The sequence below is a fragment of the Hesperophylax consimilis genome, chromosome 26 (assembly GCF_061612785.1).
Source record: "Hesperophylax consimilis isolate HC1 chromosome 26, BYU_Hcon_1.0, whole genome shotgun sequence".
Lineage (NCBI taxonomy): Eukaryota > Metazoa > Arthropoda > Insecta > Trichoptera > Limnephilidae > Hesperophylax > Hesperophylax consimilis.
The window spans coordinates 26,641,884-26,659,799 of NC_142861.1; the positions used below are offsets into that span (position 1 = coordinate 26,641,884).

At 32.0% G+C, this 17,916-nt stretch overlaps 1 protein-coding gene and 3 non-coding genes across 4 annotated transcripts in view; 1 reads left to right on the forward strand and 3 right to left on the reverse strand.

The window, feature by feature from the left end:
- Window positions 1-17,916, forward strand: part of LOC149411359 (uncharacterized) — a 270,274-nt gene that overhangs the window by 117,388 nt on the left and 134,970 nt on the right. The gene's annotated exons all lie outside the window — the stretch shown is intronic.
- On the reverse strand, window positions 15,272-15,390 carry LOC149411360 (5S ribosomal RNA). Its single transcript, XR_016304944.1, has one exon. It is a non-coding gene; the product is annotated as a 5S ribosomal RNA (ribosomal RNA).
- LOC149411361 (5S ribosomal RNA) lies at window positions 15,714-15,832 on the reverse strand. The gene has a single exon (XR_016304945.1). It is a non-coding gene; the product is annotated as a 5S ribosomal RNA (ribosomal RNA).
- Window positions 16,156-16,274, reverse strand: LOC149411362 (5S ribosomal RNA). Its single transcript, XR_016304946.1, has one exon. It is a non-coding gene; the product is annotated as a 5S ribosomal RNA (ribosomal RNA).

Below are 17,916 nucleotides of genomic sequence, written 5' to 3' on the forward strand. Positions count from 1 at the left end.
CTCCTCACTCTAAATATTGAGAAAACTAAATACTTACTTTTTTCCATACGCAAACCTAATCTCCCTCAAAACTATCATAAACTTACCATACATTCATGTTCACAGAAATTCAACATGGCTACATCACCTCACAAAAATTGTTCATGCGATAACCTTATAATATCAAACGAAATTAAGTACTTGGGGGTCATTATAGACAATCAACTGCGATGGGAGGCCCATATAAATTCTACAACAAAAAGGCTTCGCAAATTATGCTACATTTTCTACTCTCTCAGATCTATCCTTAACCTACAAACACTAAGATGTGTATACTTTGCACTTTTTCAATCAATTACTACATATGGTATAGTGGGATGGGGAGGTTGTGCAAAAACGATTCTTCATCCCATGGTTTTAATTCAAAAACTGTTACTAAGGATAATATTCAAATGTAAGCCAACAAACCCATCAGAACCACTTTTTAGAAAACTCAGAATATTAGATATTCGACAATTATATGTTAAGACCATTCTCATATACATACGGAAAAATGACTTGGTGAATAAAACACAACAAAAAATTAACACCCGTTACTCGTCACACCTAAATTGTAAAATTCCCCAAACGAAAACAGCTTTCGCCCAGCGGCAGTTTTCTTATATTGCTCCCAAAATATTCAACTCGCTGAGTATTGATATCAGAAAATCAAAAACTCACAATTTGTATGTCATAAGTGTTCAAAATTGGTTATTTATAAAGGGAAGGAACTTTTTCAAGGAATGCCTGCCATCATTAAATTAAATTAAGCTCATTTTCTTTTCTTTATTAGTCATTTTTGTTTTTTCATTCAATTCTGTAAAGAAAAAAGTTTAATAATTAATTAATTAATCTTTATTTTCATTATTTCAATAAGTTCATTTTCATAATTTCTACTTTATTTTCATTATTTTAACAAGTAAAGTAACCTATTTATTTGCTGATTGTGTTCATTTTATCTCATTAATATCAACAGTTTAAAATACGGTTGATGTACACTTGAGCAATCTACTGAACTGGGAACCAGTAAAAGTGTCACCTATTATACACATACATTGCATGTAAAAAAAAAATACTTAGATTAACAAGTTATCAAATATTACATTTATATAATTATATAAACCTATGTATATAAATTTCGACTACCATAATACGGGCGTGTGTCTAGTGTGGTAGTCGAAAAGCATGTAAAAACTGTACACATTAATATTTCATGAATAAAGAAAAAAAAAATAAATAAAATAAAATAACGAATGAATTGGTAGGTTTTCTGTTTTTGTAAAAGAGTAATACAATATCAAGATGTTGGAACACATATTCATAAAAATCATAATATTTTTGCATTTCGTCATCATATACGAGTATTATCAAGGAAAATGCAGATGCATCGATAAGTGTTCCAATTTATTAGGTATTGACTAAAAGTTTATCAGAAAACGCCGTGTAATCCTGTGTTTAACCAGAATATTAATAATTTGATGAGACGTTTTATAAATCAGCAATACTCTTTTTTCTCAGTGTACTCGTTTATTAGTAAATCTGCAATCGCTTGGTTCGATAGTGAATATTCGATATGAATCGATTCATTCATTGAAAATCACAGCTTAAAATGGTAAATTTTTACTGTAGTAAAAGACCTAATCTGAATATCCAGGTACTTTTCAAACCATTCTAACCCATTCTATCCTTCCCGTCCCAGCTTCCTCAGCCTTAAAGCTTACCCCAATTTTGTATACCATAGACACCCTGGCTCCGGGCAGTTAGAAGCTTTGTATGGATTGATGATTTGGATATTTGGGACTATTGGATGTATTCTGGTATTCTAGAAACTATCGAACGAACGAACTATTTTTTTGACCCACTGATTTTTTGTATCTATAAAATGATTTTTTTTCCTATGCCTTTTTTTCAGTGTCGAACACGAGTCTCAACTGCTTCCAACCATCTGGATCCAGTGAGACTATGGCATCTCCAATTGGGTTATGGAATGAGACCAAAAGTAGTGGGGATGGGAAAGAAAAGGAAAAGAAAAGGTGGTGAAGTACCTGGATATTCTGAACGTTCACCACATACAGCTAACGCCATTCCAAGTCTTTTGCTAGGACAATACTGAAAGTATCTTCTTTTTAAATAATTAAAGTATGAAATAACTCAAATTATTTTCTTTAATAAATGTTATTGGAATAACTTCTTTATGTAACTTTTGAAGGTTTATACCCATCAATAAAATATATCATTGAAGAAGAAGATAATACAAATAAATCTAAATGAAACATGGAACAAAAAAGATAACTTTCTCAAATGGATGATCATTAGGCGAATAAGAGGAGAATAATTAGGCCCCAATGGCCGAGTGGTTAGAGGCATTGTCCTGGCAAGACAGAGATCCTGAGTTCGATTCCCAATTGAGTTACTGTAATTTTTTTTATTTTGCTATTTTTTTCCGTTTCATGTTTAGTTTAGATGTAATAGTATCTTCTTATTTAATTATACATAAAATTAAATTGCTCACTTACGGATTTATACCCGCGACCTACAGATTCGTAGACGAGGATCGTAAACACTCAACCACGGAGATATTTTCTATTACATTAATTATTCGATGATTATTATTGTGGAAATATTTATAACGTAACTATATAAGAAAGCTCGTAATAATATACAGCTTTTCTGTGAACCTGTTATAATTCTCAAATGATACCAGTTATACGTAGTTTGCAAACACGCACAGATTGCAATGTGTAATGTGCAACTTGGCGAGACACACATAAACTAGCAAGTTTAATAGACTGGATACTTGAATATTATGACTTCTTGCTTAGCTTCACTTCTACTCGTTAATCTTGTAACAGTATGGTTTTGGCTTGCATACCTCTCTGTACAATATTATATATTTAAATTTCTAACTTACTATAGCTATTAGTATCTAGTTCTTAGAGAACTTCGACAAATTTGAAGTTTCAATTAGCTATAATGAAAACTGTATCTATAGCTTTGTAAGTTAGTATTAGATTTTCAAACGCATATTAAGAATTAATTCCCTTTTCATTTACCGAAAAATATCATTGGAGAAGAACATAATACTAATAAATCTTAACGAGAACAAGACATAGAAAAATAAAAAGTTAACAGTGTCAATTGGGAATTGAACCAGAATTTTTGCCTTACCGGTGTGGCGGTTACATCACATCTCGCTTCTCCTAAATAAACAGAGTTTGTACAGCAACTAACCAGTAACCACTAGCAACCTCAGTGAATAAATGAACGAGCTTCTAAACAGAAGTGTCATTAAAATTACTCCCCATTGTGTTTTGACTCCCACACACTTTAACTTAATAAACCGGGAATACGTCTCTAACCACTCGGCCATTGGGACCAAAATATTTGTATATTAAGACCTGGTCACTTAATACGGCTGAAGTCATTTCGGTAAATATTCGGTATCGCTGGACACGGATTATACGAAATATTTTTAAATAAAACTTTCTGATTTACCATAATTACAATAAAAGGAATCTGACTGCATTTGGGATATTTTTAAATTTAGTATTTTAATTTTCAATTACGTTAATCGAAAATTCACTTTCGTTGTATGGGACAGCTGGAATGATTTCTATTGATGACATTTTCTCCTGTTGGTATTCTTGATAAGAGTAGCTAGATTTTTTACCATTTACTCTATGCAAATACAAGGTAGGTACTATTTTGGCCAAACTCGGAAAATAAAATAAAGATATTTAGGTATGTTTTATAAAAATAGAAAAATTAAAAAAGGTAAGGTTATTAAAGGTTAGGTTAGAATAAAGGTTGGGTTATTATAGGTTAAGTTAGGATATAGGTTAGGTCGGATTATTGTAGGTTAGGTTAGGATAAAGGTCGGATTATTATGGGTTAGGTTAGGTTGGATTATTGTAGGTTAGGTTAGGTGAGGTTGGGTTGTTATAGGTAAGGTTGGGTTAGGTTAGGATATAGGTTAGGTTAGGTTGGATTATTATAGGTTAGGTTGGGTTATTATAGGTTAGGTAAGTATTTAGGAATAAGGTTGGCAAAAACACAAATCGATTCAATAAAATTTACCTGTACCACGCTGGGATTTGAACCCGCGACCTGCGGATCGATAGTCAAGAGCTTTACCCTCGACAACAAAAACTGCCATATTATTGTGATAGGTTTTTCGAAACCTGTTTTTTCAATGCGTAGCGTTCTTTAACATATAACCTTTCTTTAACATATTCACGCTTTTCTTTGAATTTCACTTTTGTGAATATATATGAATGAGTGCGTGAGTGGAATCTTGAAATTGGAAACTAACCCACATCTCAACATCGAGCGAGCTGAATCTCAGCAGAAAGAATCGTTGACGTCTATAATGCATTCTATATTTTTTTGTTGGCAATCAATGTTAAAATTTTTCTGAAATTTGATGAAATTGCGAAATAAATGTGGGTCATACCCAATTGTTATTTGCATCAGTTATTAGCGTGGTTGACTCCTGTCCCGGAAGAGGAATCAATCCTTAGTCAAACAAAAAAGAACATTTGGAAGCTTTTTTAAAAGATCACAGTAGTTAAGGCCCCGTAGTAAACGTTCAAAGATGGTTTGAAATTGAGATATGTAAATACGAATTTATAAAAAACGATAATAATTAAGCGAAAATGGTAAATATATTTAATAAAACACGACTCGTTTGAAGTAGAGCAAAAATTTCTAGACTCTATTCAAAGATACACTTTGATTTTTTTCATAACTTATTAAATAACAAAGCAAAACGTGTGCTTAATAATTTTCGGAGATTTCTTTGAAATTTTTTTCTTTCGAAGGAATTACATAGAATTTACATAACATAACAAATGTATAGATATTATGTTAAAAAAAAAAAAATCGGAACTAAAAAACTTAAGGAGTTAAATAGCAACTTGTTGTATATTCGAATATTGATAAAATTTTTAACAAAAACCTTTACTGTTATGAGCGTTATTTATATAAGTTTCTATTTATAATAGTTATCATTTTCACCCGTTAAATACAGTTTTACTCAGAAATTATATATCGCTTACTTCTAACCAACCTCTGAAATAAATTATTCAGCTACAATGCCCCCACTACAGCTACAGCCCACTAATTCTGGATGACCAAATCTACCGAAGAACATTATTTATAAAAAACCAGACTTAAATATTCTAATGGCTCAACTATTTGTAGACCATCGCATCTGTAACATTAGACCCTTTTTCCGAAAACAAAAACCAACCAAGACCCTTCGCAGCTGGAACTGCAAAAACACGCGACCCTACTTTTTACACATTAGCCTTCAGGCCTCAGACCCCGGCCTTTCACCCATTTTCTTTGAGCTAGCACACGAAGGACAAAATGAAGGAAAAAAATATCCAGTCAATTTCGGGAAAATCGGATAATTATCTTCTTGGTTAAATCAGTTGAATCTATTATTAGTTTGCGACAAAAAGTCGAGTAAAAGTCAACTCGACAATATTCTCAAGGGACCTCCAAACCAAAATTCAAATCTACAAAAGGTGTTGAAATTATCTTCTACAATACTGATTTCGGTTGTGGCTGCCTGTTTTTTTACTGTGATTCTTTTGTACTGCAAAATTGGAACTCATTTAGTGGAGAATTCAAACGAGTGATCAAGTACCAACCCACTATTTTGGTGAACACTAAACATCGAATTCTGAAGAAGTGTATTTCTAATTTTCTCTTTTTTAATAAATCTATAATACTGGTACTTTAATACCTTTTATTTTACTCGTCATCTTTGGGGATACTTTGTGGAGAGTTTTATTTAAAGAGAATCCTGCCGGAGAGGTTTTTTCTCTCTTCCATTTTGATACAAGGCGAATGAAAAGGTAGAAGACGACCGTCGATGACGTACGTACGAGCCTACGAGCTATATGATGTACAGTAGTATATATATTATTCACAGTCCTCCTAACTGGGGATTCCTATTCCGAGTCTGACTGTAGGTGGTTGTGTTAGTGTTAATTATGATTTCTTTATCTTCATATTTGTCGACATCATATTTTCATCTATTTTGCTGTCCTTACGTTTGTAGACCTCATTTTCATATTTAATTGTTATTTTCAATTTTAGAATTCATGTGTCAGAATTCAGACAAACCTATGATTTTGAACGGGTCTGAGCTAGTATCTAATAAGACAAAATGCCATACAGTTTACTACCGTAAATTTAATTTGTTTAATGATAAAAAAGTGGTTTTCGGTTCTTTGGTTTTTTGGTTATTTGGTTCTTTGTTTTGGTTTTGGTTTGAAATTAAGGAGAACGGTTGCCCGACCTTTTTCACACAAAACTTAAATTTGGATTTGGGGACTAAATACCCAACAAAACTGAATAATTGTTTTTTTTTCAATAAAAATCCAATACGGATATGTGCTTTTTTTATTTGTGCATAAAATTATAAAATATAGGCAATTTAAGAAATCTATTTTTCACGATTTTAGAGGCTAGTTTGGGAATTATTATTTTTTAATTGTAATTACTAAAAAAATAATCTCACCCTTTTTGATTTGCAAATATAATGAAATACAAATTATATTAAATGGGAAAAACTTTTTTATTGGCTTAAAATTTCATTTTCAAACGATCGATTTACGTTGGAACACAAATTTGTCGTACATAAATTTTAAATTCCTACACAAAAACATCTTTTATACGATTTTTTATTTTTTAAATTTATATTTCGTTGTATCTACATAGTAAATTGAGATAATTATTTTTCAATAATTTTCAATAACTCAAAAAAAATTGTCATAGTTGCCTATGAAATTATTGGCTTTGTTTTCTAATTTAAAACACAAATAAATAAAGCAGGAAAATTCATTACTAGATATTTGCTATACCTTTGGATTAAAAAAATAACTATTCAGTTTGGTCAAGTATTATCTCCTCAAATCAAAATTTAAGATTTGTACGATGAAGGGCTCTTAAAAGACCTCGCGGAAATGATAAAATATTTTTATACTATTAATTATTACTCCAAGAGTGTTTTAATATACGCTTGTGGTTTAACACTGATCTGCTCAACAAATTTTGAAATCATTTGATTCCAAAAGCTACCAGACATTTTTCTTGGAAATAATAAGGCGTTCAAAGAAAAGATACTTCCAGACATTTAATCCTTTCAAATAATATAAAGTTAACCGGTTAATACATTCAGTTCTTCAATAAACTTTCAACAAGAAGCTTTGTTTGGTTTTCTTAGAAGCCTTTTTCAGTTCTCTTAGTAGATTAGTTCTTGTAGACTCAGGAATATGTAACAATATAATATTATTCCCCTGTTATCCCTCCTATTACCTTTATGGAATCTGATAGGGAGAGATTAGTTCTTGAAGTGATCTCGAAAAACTGTAAGCCTTGTTGCCAATCCTTTATGTAACAACCTAAATAACGAAAAAAACCTAAATAACTAAAAATCGAAATATAATGTCTCCACTTTTACTAACCGGCGAACTTATCTTGACCTAATGACCTAGTACAAAATCTGTAACAATTTCGTCTGTTCTGGCTTACTCAATCTAATAAACTTTAAAATACCACCCAGAACGACGAGGCTTAACGACTTCCATATTAGCCGGACGCGCACAAATGCTGGTGTCAGGGATCCAATCAGAAGAATGTGCGAATTGTATAATAATAACCAAAACCTGAAGGATTCCGACATATTTTTTGATACATATAGTACTTTTGGTAGGAAATTGAAGTCTGTTTTCCTATAAAAAAAATAAAATGTGTACTTACTTCATTCACTATGCTCTTTAAGTACTTTTTTATGATTTATCTCTAAACTTGTATAAAAAATATTTGTACACTTTTATTTGACACTGAGCATTATCTATATGCAAAATATTTTTTCTTATACTTTTACCTTATTTGCATGTAAAAAAATATTTAAAATTGTTATCTACCAGTCAATCTGTGAGAAATAGTTAGGATGCAGGCGAATTCTCAAGTTATTGTTTTACAAAATTATATTTTAATTACTGTCTGTATCTGTGTTTTCTCCTTAAATAAATAAAATAAAACCTCTTCATGGTTTGAAGATATTACGCCTGTTAAAAATGTTTTTTTATGGTCACCTAAAATGTATTAAAATTTGGATATTTTCTGTGGTAATTTGGTTGACTGAGCGAAGCCCTGTTTTAATTTGTCTGTCTTTAAATTCGTACGTTCCGTTTTCGTTTCAATATGGCGGCTATTTTAAAGGCTCAGTTAAGATTATTTTTTCAGAAATGACATCGTCGTGTTATTTTTACTTTCTTGTTTGCATTTTTTTAAATAACATGGTATTTACCTGTCTGAATTTAGTAGTGAAGTTTCTTTGGACAAATTGTATGATTCATTAATAATAAACATATATGTTTGTATATGTGTTATATTGTAGGTAATGGTTAAGGATTTCACGGCAGTAATATGTACAGTAATTTTCTCGGCTTACTCGCGTAATACTATATTATTTTTTTTTAATAAACGCCATTTTTCGGGGCTTTTACTTATGAATATTAAGAAATATACATTATTTATTGTACATAACTGAATTGCTTTTATATTTGTTTAAAGATGAATTGAAGAAGTCCACTGACTTAGTATAATTGTTTCCCTCCATTAGTATTCTAGGCAAAGAAGAATACATATAGTAGTTAGTCCCAAAATTTCTGCAATGAAATAAAATCCTGACTTCGAGTATTACGTTTAGTTGGTAGGTACTACGTGTTATGATTAAAAAAAAACAATGGTTTTGATTTATTAAATAATTATAAACATACTTTTTCAGACGTGAGGTCTACGGTTTACAGAACTACAAGTAATCCACTAACTTTGAATTTTGAAAATGACTTAACGCTTAAAAGTATCTTATAAAAGTAGGCAACAGAAACTACACTGACTTCCGAGTAAAATACTGGCGACAATTCCAGAGGAATGTTGGGAAACGTTGTGTGAGGTGAGTCTGAATCTGAAATTTGAAAAGAATATCGGAATTATTATGAAATTATCCTAAGTATATCAGGAAGCTGCCTGTAGTCCCGCTTTTAACCAGATTACCAATAATTCAGTCAATCTGTGAGAAATAGTTAGGATGCAGGCGAATTCTCAAGTTATTGTTTTACAAAATTATCTTTTAATTACTGTTTGTGTTTTCTCTATAAATAAATAAAATAAAAATAAGTAAATAAAAATTTGAATATATTTAAGATAAATCAGATATTATCATTATTGTCGGTGCATGAGAGAGACGTCATGGTATCGATTCTCCAATCCAGGCCACTCGCAATCGCCGTCTAAAGTACATACATTCGTCGATGTTCTTATTTTTGAGTCTCCACGCTAACAATGAGTGGGTCGAGCGAATCTTTGTGCAAGTGGAATGACTTCGTCGAGAATAGAGGCCCATGAGGCGCTTTGTCGGCGCGATGGGTCCAAGACTCGAATAAGAGAAAAGATTAAAAAACTGGTCGGTTTTGCTGGACAGGTCAAACGGCAATTTAACATACAAATTTCGGATGTCGGTGCAAACATGATCTGAAATATTCCCAAACGTTCCTTCAGTTTGGTGCAAAAATTTTTCTACATAATGCGCAAAATTTTTAATGAGCTTAATTTTGAAAATTGAAACTGATGAGTATTCAATCATGTCAAACAAGCAATAAAGTAGGTACCAAAATATTTTATCAATTTGGAAGGTGGATATGGTTTGGGCACCATCGCCCCGAGAGCCATTTATTGGGTAACCAGTTTATTTATTTATTTTTATTTATTTATTAATCTTAAGTTAGCTCACATCTTCGTGTGTGCTAATAGTTTTATAAACATACAAACATGTACATTGTTTGGCAAACATAATCTTTCTTTAAATATTTCAATAAAGTCACAAAAAAAGAAACATTAATAATTGAGACTAGCAGTTAAAAACCCGCTCCGCGGGTTTTTGCTGCTAGGCCCTGCGGGCGGCACTTGGTTGGGCTGCGCCCAGTTTAAGTGATATTAACAACAGTTACATTTAATAGATAGATATAAGGTCATTCACAGAGAGAGGGTGAGTATATATTGTTAAAACACGGAACAGGAAGGAGTTAATGAATAATAACATGCTCAATTTAGGCATAATAAGAATGACAGTTGTTTGAATAAATGAAATTTTACGTATTTGTGATGGATTATTTCAAATGAAACACTATTATTGACTACATGTCTACAACTGATATTAACTGTTATGGTACCTAATATAATTTGCTCATAGGAGACTTGCAGTGCTTAAATATGTGTTACAACCGTCAATGTCTATAAGTTGAATCAATATCGTATAGTTTGTCACAACAATTAAAGATAGTTACAACAAAGTTGACTGAAATAATACATTATTACATATTGATTAATTGTACCCGTGTTTATGGATAAAAGGAGGGTAATGGTGCAATGTGATTAGCAGTCGGTTTAATTAAAAGGTGTGAATTTTACTCCAACTGGTGGTAATTCTTTTCCTAAAACTGTTACTGTATCTAATAAAGTTTAAAGTTAGATTATATATACACCTTCATCAGGAGAGTAAAAATCTATATATAAAGGTAGATTATTACAATATAGCGCCCCTGAGGTAATATCTCACAAAAGCGGCGCCATGCAAATTGTCCAATTAATAAATAAATATAATGTTTACATTTTATTATGTACGTATGCATTGATATACAATGGAAATAGATAAAATAATGTTATCCGATTAAACTTTATTTTATTAAAAAACAAATAACTTTTTTAACTTCACTTTATTATATACAACCAATACATGTTTCATGAACGAAGTATACACCGAAGTCAAAAATTAAATATAGATTACAATTGGAAAAAAGAAGTGGAAGGAGGGGGGAGGGGTAAGAGTAGGGGCTGGGTTTATAAGAATTATGAATTACAATATGAAAGACCAGTTAAGTGGGAAAATATTTAAAAGAGAGTTTATAAAAAAAATTCTTGTTAATTACATCTACTTTTATAAACATGTTCTCTTATTTATAAAATTTAGAAATTATTTATTTGTGATGCTTTATATCCTGTGTGAAGTATTTTAAGACCTGAAATTTTTTTTTGCATATAACCATAAAACAATATATTCATAAGACAAATAACATTTAATAACGGTTATTCTAATAAATTGATAGTTGAAATACTAAATAAAATAATTAAACATATTATCTTCAAACGGTATTTTTACCCTAGTTCTTAAGATATAAATAAACAATGGCGTAGAATTCTGTTTGTGGATAACGACACTTCTAAAATGATATATATAAACATTCCTGGTACTATTCAACCGGCGTTTTACACTAATAACAGAATGAATAAATATATTCTTAATAATATAGATTGCGAAAATCAAACAAAAAAATCAGGAGTTTATAAACTCAATTGGGCTGGATTTGTAATTTATTTTACAAAGGTAGAACCAATAGAAACTTTGAAGTCAGAACTAAAAAACATCTCAGGGTTCTAAATGGAAATAGTGAATATGAGTTTGCAAATCATCTTTTGAATCACACTTTCGATAAAAATTCAGGTCTTAAAATACTTCACTCAGGATTAAAGCATCGCAAATAAATAATTTAGAAATTTTAGAAATTTTAGAAAATAAGCAAAAAAAAAATTATAAATAATAATGAAAAATGCCATTGCAAAGTAGAACTAAACTTCCAGAAGAAATCTTATTATTAAATGCTTGATGTTCAAGTAATTTTGCATATTTAAATATACGCGCCAGTCATTTGATTCGTTTCTTCACCGCCAGAGGGGCGCTCTGTCGGCCACCTAGCCGCGATGCGTATCGGGAATCGGCCATATTGAATTAACGCCTGCTTTTTTCGTCAAACGTCAAACGTAATCACGTAATTGTGGATAATTTTCACTGTAATGTAATTAATCCAATGGATTATGAACTTTCTAAGACATATTTTCTTCGATATTATCCAAAAATTGTATGAGCAAAAACGATATTTTTTAAGAAATATCGTATTACATGTGGCGATTCTATTTCAGTATGAAATGGTGTCTTAATCTTTAAAGTCTTATTTAAACACAATTTGAATTTGACCAATCACAGGGCCTACACCGTCCAGACGCTGGAGTAATAATATTATCAGATAGACATATTTTCTTAATTCATTTTTGAACTTATTAATATTTTCTATCACAGCAATTTCCTTCGGGATTTTGTTATAGAGTTGAACGGCCTGGTACATCAGAGATTTTTGGGTGCTTGTTTTTTTTCTTGTTGGCAATCTAGTTTGCTTTAAGTTTATGTGTTAGGACAGAATAGTCCCAACTGCTAACAACCTTCTGGAGCCACTGAGACTATGGTATCCCCAATTGGGGTATGTTGTGAGAAGGAAGTGGGGAGGCACTGGAGAGTTATAGTGAAATAACACAAATTAGTCAAATGATATTTAGATTATCCAATAAATGAATACCGAGGCGGCGGTACCTATACTTAAATCCCAAATAACAAATTATCTAACCTTATTGAACTTTCCTTCACAGGGACCGGAGTAAACCGCGCTACCGTCCTTGCCAGATGCCGATCTAGTAAAACTGACATTCATTTGGTATATTAAATGCTAAAAGATCGTCCGATTTTGTAGAAATGCGTATATGTCTTCGTTTGTATAAGTAATTTGTAACAAAAAGTAGTTAAAAAGCAGTGTCATCGACAACGAGTCTACCTGCGAAGTTTCAGCTCGATCGAATGTCGTGAAATAGGTTAATTTCCGCTTCCAAGATGTTCATTCATTCATTATCGAAAAAAACATCATATAGATGTTTTTTTTAAATGGCGTTTTTTGGATTGTCAACTTATTAATATCATTAGAGACTTAAAATATTGGGTATATCAAGAAATAAATCAAAATGAACACATTTTATTGTAACCTTCAATAAAAACTCCATAAAATTTATTCAAGGTCAGTTCACTTTGCCAGAATTCACAAAATTTTAATGGAGTGCTGATTACCACCGACTTCAAATATTCTCAAAATAATAATAAATTGCTAAGAGCAAACAAACAATATTAATTAATTTCAAAGTTGTTTGCCTAACATAATTACAACTTTGCGACAACTTGACGGAAATTCAGGAAAATAATTCCTGGTACTTGTAATGAATATTTATGAAATACCAGTAAGGTTTAACGGTTAAAAAACTATCGCTTAAATTACTAATTAATAATATATTAGATATTGTATATTATGTATTACACAGACGTACATATTTAATATTCGGACATTACTACCTTGCATTCTTGTCAACTTTTCAATATGCTAATTTTCTCAATCCTTTAATTTAACTCGAAATTTTCTTAGCTTTTCTCGATTATTTTTTTTTGCCTAGCGGAACGGTGTTCTGCTTGCAAAGCTTATTTATTTATGTACTCTCATTTCAATTAGAGTTATATTTCGGCATATTTTGCCATTTTGCAAAAACGTTCTGACAGATCGCTTGTCATATTTCATATATTTTAAAGCGTAAAAATGAATAATATTTTAACATTTACATGAAAAAAACTATTACTTAAACGTTAGAAATTTCTAAAGAATTAGATTTTAAAAAAATACACTCCTTTTCTGTAGGCAATCGGTGAGAAAACTGTGATTTATTATGACGTTCATAAATTATACAGTTCTTAAATAAAACAAAAATTAACGCGAATAATCCCAGCAAATTGTAATCATACACTGAGGCCATTTTTAGGATTCCATCCATAAAATCCAGAATAAATATTTGAGGCAAAAAACTGTTTGTTTTCAGTAATGAAAAAAAAAACATTTATCCGCGTTATAGAAAAAAAAAATTGTAATGTATACCCAGGGCCAGATCTGTCCTTCAGAAGCTCAAATAGAGTATGACATTTGTGACTAGTAATAGCCTTCCAAGTCTTGACGGGTTAAGAATGTATTGTTTGTTGAATACTAAGATACCTTGTACAACATTTAAATATGATGTTACCTAGCAAGCAAGTTTTCTTAAAATAGTAGCAAAATAAATCATGCACCATCTTTTTCTTTAATATGACATATTTTGCTAATATTGCAAAAACTCACTTAACATATAAAATTTCCTACCGGTTTGGCCAAAGTCTGTATTTTTTATACCTATCACAAACTTCTTATTTTGTCAAAATTTTCTTTGATGTGATTAGTTCGACGAGGCACTGTAAAACTCGGGTTTTCCTCTTTAAAATAAATATTAAGGACACGCTTTCGTTCTATCAATTTTCCGGACAATTTCCCCGGACGAGTTCCGCTTGACCACTTCTCTCATACAGCCAGCAACATCATATCTTTATGGCCCAACTTACCTCTCGATACGGCGCCGTATTTTTTCGATACCGTACTTAGAAATTTGATATTTTCATTTTCGGGCATCACTTTTACGAAGCCTTCAAAAGCACCTCTCAAGCTTAAGTAGTATATAAGACGTGAAATATGATATATAGATTGTAATTTATAGCCACCTACGTAGCTATATAGTTTAATATTTTATATTGGTTTATAAATCTTACCAACAAAAATCAGTGAATAGGACAAAACCTATTCGAGTTTTGGATTCATATTCCAATTATTGTTATTTTTTGTTTCAGTTAGGCAATAGTTTCATGAACTAAGATCAAATTACTTTGACATGATACTTTTCTAGAAATGGGGAGAGGGGCAAAACCAAATCGGCTGAAGAATTGATGAAATAATGGATGGCATAGGAATGACTCTTTTAAAAAAATAATAAGTTCTCTTAATCTAAGCTTTCATATATGGTTTTAGAACATGCTATGTCAGAATTTTTGAAGTGAAACTTCTTTACCCGCGTCATGCAATTTCGAGTACCGGAGTAAAACCAACTCATGACCGAAACGAAAATGCGGGACCGATTAAAGTTCATTTGATCTAGTCAAAGTTTTGAAGTAAAATATAAATGCTTCTTAGCTCATCTCGACAACTGGCGTTGGTGGTGTAATGGTCAGCGTAGTTGCTTTCCAAGCAGTTGATCCGAGTTCGATTCTCGGCCATCGCACATAATTTTTTTGTTTTTAACGCCTTTTTTTTTTTCAATGGTTGACCATAATATCAATCCACTAAGTAATATTTTAGGCCTGTAGCATACTTGAAAAGTTAAAGAATGATATAAAATTTTTTATGATGTTAACGATAAAAAAATAAAAAAAAACATAAAATTACCATAAAAAATGGGCCAACGGCACGCGGTGTTCCCAAGCGGTCACCCATCCAAGTACTGACCGCGCCCAATGTTGCTTAACTTCGGTGATCGGACGAGAACCGGTGTGTTCAACATGGTATGGTCGTTGGCAAACGCTAAACAATATTAATTTCTATTCTACCTGCCAATAAATATATGAAAATTAGTATAAAAAAGCCCTAATAATACTGAAAACATTAGCAAGGTGTGTGCGACGTTGATAAAAATAATCATTACATACGCGCTTGAAAAAGATCGTAATTACATCCATAACTTTGCAGGAATTTTTTTTTTCAATGGTTGACCATAATATCAATCCACTAAGTAATATTTTAGGCCTGTAGCATACTTGAAAAGTTAAAGAATTTTATGATATTATTAATGATAGTAACGATAAAAAAATAAAAAAAAACATGAAATTACCATAAAAAATGGGCCAACGGCACGCGGTGTTCCCAAGCGGTCACCCATCCAAGTACTGACCGCGCCCAATGTTGCTTAACTTCGGTGATCGGACGAGAACCGGTGTGTTCAACATGGTATGGTCGTTGGCAAACGCTAAACAATATTAATTTCTACTCTACCTGCCAATAAATATATGAAAATTAGTATAAAAAAGCCCTAATAATACTGAAAACATTAGCAAGGTGTGTGCGACGTTGATAAAAATAATCATTACATACGCGCTTGAAAAAGATCGTAATTACATCCATAACTTTGCAGGAATTTTTTTTTTCAATGGTTGACCATAATATCAATCCACTAAGTAATATTTTAGGCCTGTAGCATACTTGAAAAGTTAAAGAATTTTATGATATTATTAATGATAGTAACGATAAAAAAATAAAAAAAAACATGAAATTACCATAAAAAATGGGCCAACGGCACGCGGTGTTCCCAAGCGGTCACCCATCCAAGTACTGACCGCGCCCAATGTTGCTTAACTTCGGTGATCGGACGAGAACCGGTGTGTTCAACATGGTATGGTCGTTGGCAAACGCTAAACAATATTAATTTCTACTCTACCTGCCAATAAATATATGAAAATTAGTATAAAAAAGCCCTAATAATAAGAGAGAAGAATACTAGAAGTTTCACTTCTGTCTTGCGTAGGCTTGACACACCCACTTTTTTCGTGCAGATCATCGAGTCAAATCATTTCCCTCTTATAATTAGAGTCTCTTTAAGACTTATGTTCACTCCTTCCTCTTATCAAAAAGACCCTACACAAAGCATCCCCAAAGATGACGCAGGTCCTGGGTGAAATTTTTTTCTCATGGCCTCCAGTGTGTCAATACACAACATTTAACTTCCAGTGGGAGGCTGTAAAAGTCAAATATTGTCGGGTTATTCGTAACCCAGACATGCCTTTTAATAAATTAGACGTGGTATAAATTTACTTCGTTTTAAAGTAAAACATCGACTTCTTGTAATCTTCAGAATCTGTGAAGCGGGTATGGGTACCGCGCCATCCCGGAAACCATTTATTGGCACATCCGCCATCAAAACCTGAACACACCTCACCCGATAAAACCTGGCACCCCTGCCAAGTCACCAAACGTAGTCAACCACTTGGGGTGACCTGTGGCAGATGTGTTTGGTATCCAAGAAATGGCTCCCGGGGCGGCGGTTCCTATAATCGCCTCTAAAATTATAAAGCCGGTATATTAAATTATCTCGGCTTCCGACTGCGTTTTATCTCAAAATTGTTTCCAACAAAAAAATCAATTTCGTTTTTTAACCTTTTACTATTTTTGTGTCATGGGACTACCGATTCCAAAACAAAGATACAACTAAGGCACCATTTTAGTGGATATACTTACATCATTATTAAGGAGAAAACAAATATTTCTCTACTAAGCCTACAAAGGGCTATAAAACGGTCTGGTTTCGGAGGTACAAATACAATCACCTTCCAAAGTAACTCACGCTCTAGTAGGCATACGAAAAAGAAGACGCAATATTTTCTCAAAGTCAAAACAAGATATATTTCGTCCATTCTCCTGTGAGAAAAATGCACGGCGTTAGTGATAAAGATTAAAATGATTTATTTCGGATACACGTTTTTCTGAATATTTACGGAACATAAAGCTGAAATATGGCTTTGTTATTTTTCCTATCATAAATATAAATACGTGTGTATTTTAGAATAAAAATTATTTTTCATATAGTGCGTTACTGTCATCTGTTAACGAAAGATTGAAACATTTTATCAAGTTCTAATGGGGTGGCTTGCAAGGTGCGTCTTTGGTAAACGTTTCAAACGTTGGCACAGAGATGGCAGTAAGCATTCTTTACTATTTTCAGAAAACGTAACACTCTCTGTCGTAAAACACACTCGTGTCGAAACTTTTGAAACCTTATTATTATGGAATTTATGGATGTATATTTCTTCTTATATTTTACCGCAAATATAATTAAATCTTTAGCTTCTCTTCTATGAGATAAATTACTTATTTGTCATTATAACGAGGCTATTTAGTTAGGGCTGTCGCGTTTTTCATATGTGTTTTTCATCAATGTATGACATGTGTTTTTAAATTTTATTTCTAATTATTTTTGATCTACAGGCGGCCTGATGATAAGGTTTTCCCAGGACATACGTTATCCTTGGGGATGTTGAGTGTTGGCTATTAG